The sequence below is a fragment of the Sciurus carolinensis genome, chromosome 5 (assembly GCF_902686445.1).
Source record: "Sciurus carolinensis chromosome 5, mSciCar1.2, whole genome shotgun sequence".
Classification (NCBI taxonomy): domain Eukaryota; kingdom Metazoa; phylum Chordata; class Mammalia; order Rodentia; family Sciuridae; genus Sciurus; species Sciurus carolinensis.
In genome coordinates this window covers 41,914,970-41,931,864 of record NC_062217.1, presented here as the reverse complement: position 1 = coordinate 41,931,864, position 16,895 = coordinate 41,914,970, and positions in this window count along the sequence as shown.

The window sequence follows — 16,895 nt, the reverse complement described above, 5'->3', positions numbered from 1 at the left end:
ACCCTCCCTCCTCCTGCTCATCCCAGGATCTGCACAAGCTGGAAGTGAAGTTAAAGCCAAGCTGCAAACTGCTGGAGGAGAGAGGCATGCCCAACACACAGAGCTCCTAGGCAAGAGTGGGAGGTTCACTGGTGTAGGCTTTTAGGAAACTCTCAGTCCTATCATTAGCTGACCACTATGCGAATTGCCATCCCTAACAGGGAACACAGACTTTACAAAACTACTTAACAAAGTCACAAGTTGGGCACTGTGGCACACACCTGTAATCCCAGCAGCTCAGGAGGCTGAGGCAGGAGAGTTAAGAATTCAAAGCCAGCCTCAGCAAAAGTGAGGTGCTATGCAACTCAGTGAAACCCTGTCTCTAAATAAAATGCAAAATAGGGCTGGAGATATGCTCATTGATTAAGTGACCCTGAATTCAATCCCTGGTACAAAAAAAAGAAAGTCACAAAATAAATGACAGAAATAGTAACAATAGACAGTGGCAGAGAACCTTAAAAGGAGGTGAGAGGAATCTGATTTCCGAGGTTTTCATGTGATATTATGTAATTATCCAGTAACAACAAGAATATGAGACATGCAAAGAAACAAGAAAATATGATCCATGCACAGGAAAAAGCAGCCAACAGAAAGGGTCTATTAGGAAGCTCATATTTAGACTTTCTAAACAAAGACTTTAAATCCACTCTTATTTGTATAATGAACCAAAGGGTAAAAATGACTAAAGAGTTAAAGGAAGGCATAAGAATGAAGTCTTAGCAAATAAAGAACATCAATAGAGAAATGGAATTTTTAAAAAAACAAATAGAAATTCTACTGGTGAATGTATAATAACTAAAACTTAAAAATTGCTAGCCTGACTGAACAGTATATGTGAGGAGGAAAAAAATCAGTGCATTAGAAGATAGGACCATTGAGAACATTTAATTTGAGGTCTTGGAAACCTGTGGGAAAACATAAAGCATACCAACATTCACTTTGAGAATTTCAGAGAGAGAAGAGAGAGGGGAGACAGAAAATAATTTGAAGAAATCTTCCAAAAGTTAATTTTTAAAAACCAAGTAATATACACACACGAGTTCAATGAATTCTAAGGAGGATATACTAAAATAGATCCACACCTAGATGAAAGCCAAACACAAAGAGAAAATTATGAAAGCCTCTGTCATCTTCAAGAAGACATGCATAATCTCAAATAGAAGAGCACTGGAAATATGAAAGTGCTTCCGGTTGCATCTCAGACAGAAATTATGAGGTTATTATTGGACACTGGAAGAAGTGATCTTTGTTATAAAATGGCAGAGGATTTAATGGAAATATGTTTTTCTGTTGAGTGGAATGTAGAACTTGTAAGTGATAAACTTGAACATTTAGTTGAGGAATTATCCAAGCAGAGGTGGGAGATGTAACTGAGCTTCTCCTTATCACTTATAGTGTAGTATGAGCACCTCAGTAGAAACCCAAGGAATAAATTGTCATGAATTATGGGAAGTGGTACTCAATGATTTGGAAAGTTTTAAACCTATTCAGGTAGTATACCCCAAGACCAAGGCTAAGAGTGTGGCTGAATAACCATCTGCCAAAGAAGTTAGATGTGTGACTTGTGGGCCTCAACAGAGTCGAAAACGAGGAAGAGGGATGTGGCTATTCAGGAAAGGCATACAGAGGGCTCTCTTGTCCGATGGCTTAGACACCTAAGAACTGCATGAGAGAACAACCAAAGTTTTTGAATTTTTATTGGCAGAAACACTGTTGGTCTGGACTGAAAGGGGTAGAGACAGGGAAAGAAAAGAAAAAAGGAAGAATGATCCTGAAGAAAGAACCTTGGATGCAAAGTCCTTTTTCCAACAGTGTCTTATGCTGTGAAGGTGGAATCGCCTTCTTTGCAGTTCAAGAGGACAGAGCATTAAGTCTGGGCCTTAGTCTGAAATCTAATGAAATTACCTGACAGGCTTCAGACTTTTGTTCTGTGACCCCTTTTCTCCCTTCCAGTTTTTCCTTTCTAAAGAGGACTGCCTGGCCTATACTGGCTCTATCATTGTATTTTCAAAACAGGTAATTTTGCATCTGCTTTCATAGATCCCCAGATGAAGAGGAATTTTGCTCCAGTCATACCATGAGTCTCGTGCAATCTGATTTAGATGATGAGGGTTGGGACTCTGAGTTGGTGACCTTTAGATGTGATTTTGGACTCAGAGTTGATGCTGGAATTGATCAATGCTCCTGGGAATGTTGGGTTGGAACAAAACTATTTTTTTCTCATGAAATGGCAAGAATTTTGCGAAGCCCGAGGACAGACTGTTACGGGTTGAATTGGGTTCCCCAAAAAGGACATGTTGAAGTTCCAATTTTTTCAATACCTCTGAATGCTACCTTCTTTGGAACTTGGATCATTGCAAATGTAATTAGTTGAGATGAGGTCACACTGGAGTAGGGTAGACTGGTGTCCTCATAGAAAGAGAAGAGCGATGCAGGGAAAAGGCAGCCAGATGACAACAGGGAAGAGACTGGAGTGATGCTTTACTGGCTAAGAAATACTAAGGATTGGGCTGGAGTTGTAGCTCATGGGTAGAGCGCTTGCCTAGCATGTGCAAGGCACTGGGTTCGATTCTCAGCACCACATATAAATAAATGAATAAAATAAAAATCTATCAACATCTAAAAAAAAAAAGAAAAGAAATACTAAGGATTGCCAGCAAAGACCAAAATCTCTAGGAATCAAGGAGGAATTGTTCAAGGATTATAGAAGAAGCATGCCTCTATCAACACTTTGATTTCAGTTTTATAACTTCCAGAACTGTGAGACAATAACTTCTGTGGCTTTAAATCACCCAGTTTGTGACATTTGGTATGGTAGCCTTAGGAAACTAATACATGATGCAATTTAGAATGGGTATCTTTCAGATAATTGATTTGAGACACCTAGATATTCACATGCAACAGAACAAAACTGGTCCCTACGATGTTCCATATGTAAAAATTCAAAACTGATCACAGACCTAAATATAAGAGTTAAAAATAGACATTTCACAAAAGAAAACATGTACAAATCTCCATGATCTCAGATTGGCAATGGTTCTTATACATGATACCCAAACTACGAGCAACAAATTAACTCCATCAAAACTTAAAAATTAGAATCTTTGATCTTCAAAAATACACTGAAGGATATGAAAAGACAACCCATAGAGAGGGAGAGATAGAGTGTTATGATATAACCCAGCAATTCCATTCCTAGATAATTGAAAAGTTACCCATAAAAAATTGTACTTGAGTGTTCAGAGCAGTATTATTCATAACAGCTAATAAGTGGAAACAATTCAAATTCATCAACAGATGAACCAAGTATGATATATCCATCTGAGGAATATTATTTGGCAATAAAAAATAAAGCATGCTGAAATATGGATGAATATTTAAAACATCGTTAAATGAAAGAAACAAAAGGACAATATTTTATGATTCCATGTCTATGAAATCTGTTATAGTAAAATCCAGAGAAATGGAAGTGAAAACTGAATAGTATTTACTAGGAGCCTGGTAAAGGGGGAACAGAGAGTGACAGCTAATTGGTATGGGCTTTCCTTTTGAAGTAATGATAATGTTCCAAAATTAGACAACAGTGATGGTCTCCCAGTTGTCAATATATTGGGAACCATAGGATTATACACTAAAGAGGAAGATGGTATGGTATATAATTCTATCACAATGTAGCCATTATTTTTATAATACTGCAGTGACATGCATGGGCTTATTTATTTTGAATATATCAAATTATGTGTGAACTGTACTTCTTGTCAGTTGAACCTAAAGGCAGTTCTGGTGAAATTAAATACAAGTTATGTCCATGTATTTTTTTAGATCTACATTTCTTAACTTGTGTCTGGGTAATAGTTGTGCTATTGAACAGTATTACTGAATGAATACAATCAATTAATCAAAGGTCCCACAGTCAAAAGTTGGGGGAAAGGTAGGTCAAGGAAAAAGTCAAGAAAAATTCTTTTTTGCAGTACTTTTCAAATCCTCTGTCATGATAATATGCCTTGTGACTTTCCAGGGGTGGTAGCTATGCATGCTGCTTATCTCTAAATTGGTCATTCTGGGTAATGGTGCCTCGTGAGAGAGGAGGGTAAATTTTAAATTATCCCTATTCTCTTCATTTCCTATAATCACAGATGACCAAGACAGAAGTCAAGGCATTAAAAAAATTCTGCTCCCTAGAATTTAGCAGTCAAGTTTACAATGTAGCTTTCTTACAAAAACCATTATTCATTCATTCTAACAAAAGAGTGAAATAACAGAGCAATTCTGGCAAGGCTAACGTAAGATTTTGCCCCCTAATATGTTATAGCAATGTTTCTGGAGAGATACAAACCAGCTGGTGTCACACAGAGATTTTGTGAGCATGAAGGTATTTTTTTGAACACTTCCAAGATTTCCTTCATTCATCTATAAATTACAGATTAAGAGGCCAAATTCAGAAAGCTGTTAGGATTACATAATACATGCAAAATTCAGAATGACTGCTACATTCTAAATTCTGTATGCTTTATAATTCTTTCTTCTTGTTTTATCAATATGTTATTATTCTGAACTAGAAGGTTCTGAAAAAAATACTTAATACCAACAAAAAGATGTCAATGACTTTATCCTATTATCTCATGCAGCACAAAATTCCTGTCAAACTTAAAAAAAAAAACAAGAAACATTAGAAATAATGTGAAATTAAATATAGTTTGACCATGTAGACCATGAATACATAGCATTATGTTCTTTTTTACTGAAAATCCAATACGGAATGTCATTCTAGCACACTGTTTATTTCTTAGTAAATGATGTTAAGAAATCGATCAATCAAACATACTTAGGGAAGACAGCTGATTCACCTTGACAGCTAAAGGACAGAACAAGTTGTATGAGAGACAAAAATGTCCTTCTGCCAAGAACCACAGATAGAGAGTTCACACTCTGGACTTGTCTTCTAAGTCTTACAAAGCCTTGCATCAGGGTCTAATGGGGGAATACCAAAGAGAACCTGGTAAAGTTAGTTTGTCTTGCATCTATACACATTATGTTGCAAATAGAAGCATCACTTGCTCATGACATGCAGAACTACCCTCATGTCATCTTAGGATGCCCATCTTTCACCTGAGCCTACAGGTCCCCCTGAAAGGTTAATGGGAACCAACTATTATCCTTTTCACTTTGAGATTAAAATTATCTTTATAATATTATCTTAAAAACACATGAGTCACACTATTTGTGTGACAGCTTTGTATTTGTGTTTTGGGGCCTGCTTTTGTTTTCTGTTAGGTAGCTACAAATGATTTGTGACAAGATACCATATTTTCATGGCTAACGACATGCATCTGGGAGTCTTGGACAAGACCTTTATGCACAAGTTAAAACATAATTGGGGAAAAATTAAAAACTAAGGGAGTTCTAGAAACCAAACATTAGGAACAATAGCCCTGGCCTCGAGCAGGGGCCATATGATCTTGAGGGCTGCTTCAATGGAACAACCTCCAAACATCCACTGCTACTTTATATTCAAAGATTCAGGGTCCCTGGAGGTAATGTCTGACTGATCAGTCAGGCTCCATCAGATTCTACAAGCGAGGCAACAGTGGGGGCTGGTGATAATTGCCTGGCATTAATGACTAGTCTACACCTAAGACTACACATAAATCAGGGAACAGCTATAAAGAGGGTGGGGATAAGAGTAAATACTGAGCACCCCCCAAATAACAAATACTCCCTATGAGCAGTGGTAGAGATACTAATAGTAATTTCCTTGATGTCAGAGTTTATAACTTTATAAAATAACACAATCTCATTGATTCTGCAAACCTATAGGCTACGAATTATCATGTCCATTTCACAGATGAGGTAACAGGTTCAAATAGGTTAAGCTCCCACATGACAAAGTCAAAGAACTATATACTATGCAAATAATGTCCTCACTCACTAAATACTCCTTGAATAAATGAGTGACAACTTTCTTCACTGAATCCTGTAAACATCATCACTTGGAAATAGCTTTTCGAATGAAATAATTATTTTAAAACATTTAGTCTACCACCTTTATTTTAAAACACAGGAAACAAGCCATGAATTAAAATGATCCACATCAGGTGAAACCAGCAAGACGGGAATTCTGTTTGACTGAAACTGTCTCGCTCTTACCCTACATAGGTTGCCTTCCCCACATTCCTTTTTTTTGTACTTGACCATCACATTTATCCCACAAAAAGGGACAGGAGGCACATCACATGTCCATGCTGTGAGATAACAGGCAACTGAGAAGCACATTGTCCCAGTCTTAGAGAACTTTTATGAAGCTTCTGATTTTGCTCAGGGAACCGGGGCCTCTTGGAACTTTAAACTGTTGCTTTATTCCTGGAATCCCTGCCCGCTGGATCCCATCAACCCTGGAGGGTACTCTTTCTCACATAGTTACTCCTCTGTGCCACAACAGGACAGTCACCAAAAGGCCCCTCCAAAACCTCTCCCAATACAGTGGGAAATCTCAGCGGTGACAGCTGTGACTAACCTTTCTCTGTTGGTCCTGTGAGACATGTACCCCCAATTGAAATGTGTCCCACATCTGCAGCTATTTATGATTATCTCTATTCAACATGTGAGCTATAGTGAACCATAGAATGAATAAGCTTTTCAAGACCAAGTTAATGTGTCAGTTAATCTGCTCTCACTTGCATGTACCAGACCATAAAAAATAATATCGCCTGTTTGAAGAATTTATCCCATTGTATACTGGTAAATGTTTAACAATTGATTCTCTGGGGAATTAAAAAGCTCTGACTTGCAGTATTTGCAATTTTCATGGTATATATATATCATACCTGCCATGGATAATTACATGCTACCAATGCAGTTACTGAATACAGAATTGGAAAGAGAAGCACCTCATCAGTTCTCACCATAAGAGCTGACTTGGCACATCACACAACAAGAGATCACCAGATAGGGACTTAACTCAGTGGTTGATCAATACATCAAATACCCAAGTCATTCTGCATTTCTCTCTTGGCCTCAAGCATATTGGCTATTAATCTTGGATTTGGCTCTTCATGGTTGCAGATGGCAGTCTCTGCCTAGACAGCAAGTTCTTGCACACTGTACCCAAAGACAGGAAGTTTCCTTCTACATCCCTGATTTATTTTTCTTAGTCAGCTGTCCCACTCTCCCTTCCCTTCAGAGAAGAGTGAACAGTTTCCTTTTTTGGTCAGGATTTGCTGGTTTTATAAGCTATCAAGATTCTTGATAATTATCCATAGATTTTTAGAGGAAATTCTTATACTCTAATTATAAACTGGAAAGATCTGCTTTTCTAGAGGATAGTCAAGTCATGTGCCCAATAATTATTGAATATCATAATTAGCAATGAGATCTCTTCCTGATATCCACCAAGGTTGGTCATTCCTTGCTTATTAAGTGAAATAGTTACCTGGAAATTCTAATTTTTTTTTGGTATGTGTGTGTGTGTGTGTGTGTGTGTGTGTGTGTGTGTGACTATGGTATACTATGAACTAAATGCCTCAAGATCCCATCTTTAGATGTAAGTAATCCTGCCACCAATTAGCTGTGTGTCCTTGGACAGGTCACTTAACCTTTATAACCTTGACTTCTTTCTCTGTGAACAGAAGTAATTTTAGAAAATAGTCTCTAAGCCCTTTTTCTGATCTAAAGAGATATGGTTCAAATTAATAGTAATGCCAACAATAAAGATTCTGGCCCCTGGGTAACCTTGGCCAAGCCAATGAATGTGTTTGGGTCTTAAGTTTTTTATTCACAATGTGAATACATTGTGATATGTTAGCTCTTGCCTCTACAGATAAATTATGTATGACTGGGTTGAAAGGAAGCATTCACTGAGCAAAGACAATAACCAGTTACTAAAATATAAAGACACAGCCCTCTGTACCAATGACGGGTAGATGCTGTCAGGTATCTCCAAAGATAGGTCTGAGTCAGGAAAGCAGTAATCAAGTAAAGCAGAATGAAATCAGGCAGATCTAATCATTTATAAACCTATTTCCCAGAGATGATACACTTCAGAATTAAAGGATACAAAAAGGGTTTGTTAAAACAGAAAAATAATTCCATTTGTGCATGTAATATAGTCAGGTCATTGCAACTCCAATTTAGAAATGGTTTTATCCAAAAAGGAGATGTTTGGAAATCAGAAGTTAAGTTACACATGGAATTAATTTCCCTGGACAGACTACAATTACATTTTTTGGCCACAGAGGGAGTTTGGCACTTTTAAGCCTAAGTAAGGTTTGTAATATAGGCAAGACCTGAGACAGATAGCAGGAAAACCAAGGTTGTTCCCAGAGCAGTAGGGAAACCAGGGACACTACAGGCAAATGTAACCCTTCGATTTTTGTTTAGTGATCTATGCTCTTACAACTAATGAACAGGGATATTTCCTGTGCCGACCTTAAGATCCCCTTTATCCCTGTCATTTATGCCAAGATTGAGTTGTCAGCTCCTCTTGGCTCCAACTTCTGTCCCAGCCCTAATCAGTCCTCCACATAAGGGGAGATTCACAAAGTTGAAGCATCTCGGTTCCATTTTCCTAACACAACTACAGGAAAGCAGAGATAATCCTGCATACTTTTCTATAACCAAGAGCATGACATCCTATAATATCTTTCCTCAAGAGGAGGTGCCCTGTTTCCTTCTTTCCTCTGTTCCTGTCAGCTTCATGCCATGCATTATACTCCTCTGCAAATAGGGCTCCTCTGGGAATCCTTCAAGTTGGTGATAGCATCCACTGAAACAATCATGGCAAAAAGAAAACTGGGTAATTGTAAATCACATTTCTCCTGCAAAGGCCTTCCTGAGTGTAGTTGTGTATAATGGTTCTGTGTTTTCTTAGTCTCTTGTAAGAAGAGTGAAATATGCAAACAGAATGATCAGGGTGAGTCTGTTAATCAACAGAATGTCGTGATAGACATAAATTAAACCAGAAAATATACTTTGTTTGGCCTTTAGTACCAGCACTTGTTTTAGAAAACCATCCTTTAATTTTGATCTACATTGCTGTCTTAGTTAGAGAAATCGAATAGTCTTTGGTGGTTCCAAGGGTCCCAAGATTTAGTACAGTTCTTTGTGCTAAATCTCCAAGATGTGGAGTGGCTGTCTGTCATCTGTATTACTCCTTGGATTTTCTGAGAATACTTATTTGTGTCATATCTTTCCTATGAAATTGCTCTGCAAGAGATGTGCACAGGAATTCCAAATCATCAAGATGGAAATATGCAGCTAGACTTTTCCAAAGTGCAAGTAGAGATCTTTGATTTAAGGAGCACAACTGTACAGACTTTCTCTCTGTTTTTTCAGGTTTCCTTCAGTGGTGATTAACAGAAATGTTTTAGTATGACTCTTCAGTTCTGTTTAGCACCAAATCAATACAGTGCAATTCTAGGGCAGGCTTGTTTGTCTTGGTGCTTCCAGAAACTTTCTTTCTTGATTTAGGATTGGTAAATAAAAAATGATGTGTCTGCCCTTGCTGTCCAATTAAAGTCACAGGGAGAAAACAGAACCTACTCAGGAATAGATGTCTCATTTTAGTGTCTGCCAATTACAAATGGCTTAAAAACGTTACCTACTCAGTGGACACATTTGATTTACAATATAACTTCCTGTTTTTGATGGTGATGTTTGTACCTTTTTTTTTACAATCCAAACACCTAAAATGACAAACAGATGAGTCAGAAGTTCCAGTTGATGCCAGATGCAATATGGGTTCCGGTTGTCCTTTCCCTCCTTCTGCCCACTGTCTGCACCAATCAATTCTGATTTGAGCCAGTTTCACTTTAAGCCCTCCTGCTGTTCTCTCAGGCAGGCACCTGTGATGGAAGCTTCTCTCTCTCACTGCCTTCTGCTCCCAGTCTCTTCTCATCTCCCTGCACCAGCTCAGAGGCCTTTATTTCTTAGATCTCTTCCTAAAAGGTCAAAGTTGAGGAGACTAGACCCTGAGGTGTGTGCACGCTTGCCCTGAGTGTACTCATACTGATATTTAGTGAACATCAACTAGTTTCTCATGTAAAGCTAAGTATATTTTCTATATTATTTCATTTAATCTCACAAAGGAGAGGCCTTAGCTAAAGCGCAGAGCATGAGGCTCTGGCTGGGCCACCCAAGGACCAGACACTCTGGGTTTGACCTGGTTTTAGGTTTGATTTCAGAGACATGTGACCATTGTCTCTCAAAGTCATCAAGCTTTCCTCTTAATTCTGCTTCCAACACCTGTAGTCCACTGGCTCAGGGAATTCCACAAAACCTTATTCCTTTGATTAATGTTCTCTAATTGCTTGCTGATGTGACAATTCCACTGAGACTAAACTTAAAAAAAAAAAAAAAAAAACTATTTGTACCCCAATAAGATAACACTTATTAGATAATGAGGGAATATGAGGCCACTAGCTAGAATGTAGAAGGAAAGATTCCTGGGGGAAAAGGCTTCAGAAATGCAGAAAAAAGGACTTAGTGTCAGGAGCAGGAGAAACCAGCAAGCATATGCTACTTGCACATCTTGGCTTTGCCCCAGTTCTAAATTTGAATGTCACACAAAAAAAAAATAAACAAAAATACATTAAGATTCACCCACTCAATTATTTTAATATGCAATTGAGCTATAGCTGAGGTGTCTTTGGTTTATAAAAATAACCACCCGTGCACAGAATACAATTATTTTGAATTTCATATGTTCAATATGCATGATGTATGTGCAGAGATTATTTAAAATTTAAAATATTGCCTCTTCTGGATGTCTAAGTAACTCTTAATAAAACTTCTGAGATACTTAAAAACACTTAGGGTTAAATGTAAATACCTGTCTTGTCAATGCTTTGGGTTATAGAATGTAATTTCAAAATTCCTACCAACTTATCTACCAGTCATAAGTGGGTCAGTACATGTAACTGTGGATACATGAGGAAGTGAGTAAAGAATTTATCACCAGGTTGCTGTCGCAGTTTTGCTTCATCGTTTCCAAACTGGCAACAGAGTAATTTGAAACTTTACTGGTCAGTTACATATTCATTAATTCAGTTGACATTATTTATTGAGCAATTACTATGTACAAGGCAGTGAAGCTTCTTGCAAAGTGTTAGAGGAGAGAATACAGGCTGGCATTGGTCAGTCAAGCAAAGAAATTGTAACCCGACCCCAGAAAGGTGAAGAAATTTCTCCAGTCAGCAGCCCCTTAATGACACAGACCGAAAGACGGTATATTCCATAACAGGAGTGTTTCCCCTGCAGCAGAACACAGATTGGACAGGCCCTCCAGCAGGCAGCAGGAAAGTCTCCTTTGCAGACAGATGACATGTAGGGGTTAGCTCAGGCTACAAGATTCTGATGGCTTTGTGTGCACTGCATCAGCCAATTCTGAGGTAAAGCCTTGGATGAGAATTTGCTAAAGAGGTGACTTCAGACACTTGGCTCTAAAAGTCCTAGGAGAGGTCTTCTACAGATGGGTGGGATGAGTCCCTGCTTCCCCCAGTGTCTGGTAGGAGTAGACTAAACCAGTCTCATACCACTTATGCCTTCTGATCCCAGGCAAAACAGAATTCCTGAATGGACAATCAAACCCAGTGAGCCTCCCAAGTGTTCTTTTAAATGGAAGAACCCTAGCTCAGCGAGCAGGAGCTCTGGGCTCAGTGGCCATCTCAGGTCATAAGAGTTTCCATATCCTTATAGTGACCTTGGGGGCACATGAAAATCACTCGGGGGGATATTTAAAAACTTGATGCCCAGATCGCACCCCACATTAATCAGATCAAACTCCTTGCTGTGGGGGCGGGGGTCCAGGCTTCACTATTTTTAAAGTCCCACAGGCAATTCAATGTGCCACTAAGGTTCAGAACCACGGTGACTGGACTCTTTCAACTGGTAAAGCTGTGGAAGCCCTGTAGCTCTGGGTGGGAAAAGTACCATTTTCAAACTCTGAAACTTCTGGATTTTTGAAGGATGGCCACAAACATAGCATTACAGAGTGAGGGGTCTAACCTAGGCAAGGTGTGGAAAGGTTCATATCAGAAGAGGTAAGGGGTTCTTTATAAAAAAAAAGAAGAAGAAGAAAGAAAAACTAGAGTACCCATTGTTAGAAGCAGCCTGCACCTAATTCCCTCATGGGACCAATCCATCCTCTCTGGAACTTTCTGACCAGTGCCCAGAGCATGCAGTGTGTCTGTAGTTCGGAGGCTGCTCTGCAGGCTGGACACGTCTGGGGCCATCAGCTGAGCTGTGCACTTGCCAGAAGTCAGCTGCATTTGCTCCTTCCTATTAATGCTGGTGGTACCTATTCCCCCAATTCATCAATGTAATTTTATATTTCAAACTAAAACCAATAAATGTGGGCAAAATGAAATAAAGCTGTGAAAGTAAAATGCTTAGAAAATCTTAATAAGAAATCACTAATAGATGCTATCTACTACAAGTTACATATTCTAAAAATGTTTAGTGACATATCACCATGTTTATATGTATTTATATATACATATAGGATACAAATATTTGTGTTGTATATATGTAAGTAATATGTGGTCATGTACCCCGTAACACTGTTTCAGTCAATGAGGTGCTGTTTATTTGACAGTGGTCTCATGAGATTATATCTCCTATGACATCTTAGTCATCTTGGTTTGTCGAAACCCACATTATGATGTTCACCCAATGATGAAATCTGCTAATAATCCATTTCTTAGAATGTAGACCTATCAATAAATGATATTTGACTACTTTGACTATATTCATGTATTTTGTAAAGTACATATATAAAATATATAAATATATAAAATACATATATAAAGTATATGTGTCATATATATATATCCATCCATATATATATATATATATATATATATATGGATGGATATATATATATATATATATATATATATATATATGCAGATTTCCAATGAGATTTGAAAAATACTTCCAAAACATTTATAGCCATTCTCGTTGGGAATTTGCAAATAGATAACTTCTTAAATATACTTAAATTCCAGTTTCACTTTAATTTCACAATCCAAGCTAATGCACTAATGGTGCAGTTATTGCAAGAAAGATAACATGAAGTTCCAAGTAGCATATTAATGCCAGAGGAACATCCTTGGCCCTATTATCAAAAGACTTTCAGGCATGCAATTTTATATACCTTAAGTTAAAATAAGACATTTAAGGAACTCTGCTTCATTATTCATGACTATCAGTCTGAAGGGCCCTTTGAATTAACTCATTGTTACTTGGAATCCTGGCTGAGGAAAAAGGCTTCTATTTTAGTGGTAGAATAAGCATGAGTCACTGGCCCCAATGATTCTGTCAGGCATTGTGCTTTCCTTTCCAGGAAGAGTGAGGACATTTCAGCGAGACTATGATCTAAACAGATGTAAAAATGGGTTAGAGCTCAGGTGTGGCATCAGGCAAAACTAGATTTCTAAAGACTCTTCTGCCACAGACCATCTCTGTGACCTTTGGAAAGTAATTCACCCTTGCTGGGCCCCACTCACCTCATTCATCTGTAACGTGAGGTTAATAAGGAAACAAGGAATAAAAATGAGATGTGGACAAGGGATGTGCGACAGGCGTTAACAACTTGTGCTCTGGCGTCGCAGAGCTTAGTTTAAATAAATCCCCGTAATGCCACCTATTAGCTTCATCACCTTGGGAAACTTTCTGAAATTTTCCAAACTCCCATTTCCTCTTCTGTGGAAGTGGGAGAAAACATAATACCTCTTTATAAGGCTTTGCAGGATTAAATAAGATAATGCACAGAAAACACTTAGAATGCTGTCAGGTACTTGATGTGAGTACTTAACTAATACTATTATTCACAAAATACCCAGGACCTAGTCAGTACTTAGAATGTCTAATAATTAGTAGCTGCTGTTATTATCAACATTATTTTAATTATGCTTGCCTTGGTTTTAAGATAACAGTATGGTCATTTTGACCATCTATAGAAATTCCATTTACTTTGACTTGCGAGCTTCTTAGAGGAAAATGCTAAGGTCATGCATCAAACAGAAGTTTAAGTGATTAATAATACAGTGGCCTTTTGAATTCTATGGAGACAATCCTATTATAGTATTTAAGAAAGACATGTTGAGTGATGGCTGAGGAGTTTTTATCTTGCTAAATGCCCTGTGATTAAACCCATCATATCTCTGAACTAAATTGACAGTATGGAGATTCTGATTTAAAGGCATGGTTTTATGATAATTGGATACCAGAGCCCAGAAGAGATACTGGGAAATAATTTCAAGGCAGTTAGCATTAAAGAGAGAACTTGGTCTGTAACTATTTTTGAAGTTTGTTAGACACCCTAGTCTGTGACCAATGGGACAAGACTTTTTTGCTTTTTGTAATTTTCTGTGCATGCTTGCAAAGAATATGCTCTATAATGGTGAATTTATTGCTCAATGGTTGGATTTAAATATTTTTAATATTTCCTTTAGTTCCAGCCTTTTGTTCATATTTAATTGATAAAGGTATGTTAAGAAGACCAACTGAATATGTCAGTTTTTCCTTATATTATTATCGATTTTTGCTTTATATAGTTTGAGGCTATTTATTAGGTGCAAATCTGTTCTACTCTTCTTGGCGAATTAAAAATGACCGCTTTTGTTGCCATAGGTTTTGGTAGTAAAATAAATTTTGTCTGATAATTAACATAGATGAGTTTTTTATTTTCTTTTTCCTTTTTGGGGGGACTGTGTATGTGTGTACTTCTCTACCATGTTAAAAATAAATTTTAAAAAATGAACTAAAACTTTGCTATGTCCTTATGCTTTAGTTATGTAAGCAGCATATATTTGTATTACTTTTCTATTCTAGTCCAAACAAGTTAATTCATGATTTACAATTTTACAAAATATTTGAATATTTTTCTATACCTTTAGATTTTTCTCCCATTTGCTAAATGTTCTCCCAATGTCTTCTCTATTTTTTATTGAGACAAAATTTGCATAACATAAAATTCACAATTTCAGCCATTTTGAACTGTATAATCCAGTGGCTTTTGGAACAGTCACAGAATTGGACAACTGTTAACACTATCTAGTCCCTAACACTGACGTCACATCCAAAGGTCACTGCATGCCCATTAAGCAGTCATTTCCTATTGCTTCTCATCTGCAGCTCCTGGCACCATTAATCTGCTTTCTGTCTCTATGGATTTGCCTGATTTGGATGCTTCATATAGATAGAATCATATGATATGTGGCCTTTTGTGTCTGGCTACTTTCAGTTACCATCATGTTTCAAAGTTTCTTATCAATTTTAGGACTGAATATCAATACTTCATCATATGATTGTTTACCATTCATCAGCTGATTGACATTTTGGTTTCTAACTTTTAGCTGTTGTGAATAGTGTTACTATCAACTTGCATGTACAAGATTTTATTTGAACATGTTTTCAATTTATTTAAGTACACACATAGGAGTGGAATTGCCAAATCATATGGTAGTACTATGCTTAACATTTTGTGGGAATGAAAACTGTTTTCCAAAATTGATATACCATGTACATTCTCACCAGTAATAATAAGAGTTCCAATTTTCCCACATCTTTATTATACTTTCTATATTGTTTTTTTAATTACTAGCATTTTAGCTATTATAAAGGGTATGATTTGATATCTGATTATGGTTTTCATTGATATTTCCCTAATGACTACTGATGAACATATTTTTACATGAACTTATTGTTTATATAATGTTTTTCAGAGAAATATTTAGTTCTTTGATTCCTCAAACTATATACTTTTATTAAACTTACCTATTGTTTTCTTTGTTAATGCTTTTAGTTTCATAGCTAAAATTTGCCAAATGTAAGATCATAAAGATTTGTCCTTAAGTTTCATTCTAGGAGTTTTATAGTTTTATATTTTACATTTAGGACTTTCACTTATTTTTAGTTTAATTTGATAGATGGTGTGATATAAGGGTCTGACCCTTTTCTTTGTATATGAATATCTAGTTGAAGCACCCCCATTTGCTGAAGATACTGTTTTTAACCCATTGAATAGTTTTGGCATCTTTTTAAAAACCATTTGACCGGAGAAATATGGGTTTATTTCCAGATTTTAAGTGTTGTTCTATTGAGGTATATGTCTACTCTCATGACAACACCCACTGTTTAATTAAGACTGTAACTTTATACTAAGTTCAGAGAAAAAAGAAAAGTTGAAACCTCCAACTTCATTCTTCTTTTTGAAGATTGTTTTGACTATTTAAAGTTTCTTGAAGTTCTATGTGAATTTTAGGATTGAATTTTCCATTTTTGAAGAGAGACTAGGTAGTTGGGGAGTTGATAGGAATTATAATGAATTTTTGGATAACATTGGGGCATGCTGTCATCTTATCAATATTAAATGTTATCCATGAACCCAAAATGTCTTCCAAGTTGTTTAGGAATGCTTTAAGTTCTTTTGGCAATGTTTTGTAGTTTTCAGTGTATAAGTCTTTTGCCTCCTTAGTCAAATTTATTCATAGGTATTGAATTCTTTTTGACACTATTACAAATGGAATTGCTTTCTGAATTTTCTTTTTGGATTGTTCATCACTAGTGCATACAAATGCAATTGATTTTTCTATGTTGATCTTGGACCCTACAGTTTTACTGAATTTATTATTACTCATAGTTTTCTTGTGGGTTCCTCAGGTTTTTATTTTTTTAATACAAAAGAACATGTCATTTGTGAGTAGAGATTCTATTACTTTTTCCTTTTAAGGTAAGATGCTTTTTCTTTCTTTTCCTGACCTAATTGCTCTGGCTTGAAATTCTAATACAGATTTCAACAGAAGCAGTACAAGCAGAGATCCTTGTCTGGTCCCTCATCTTAGAAAGTTGTTAGTCTT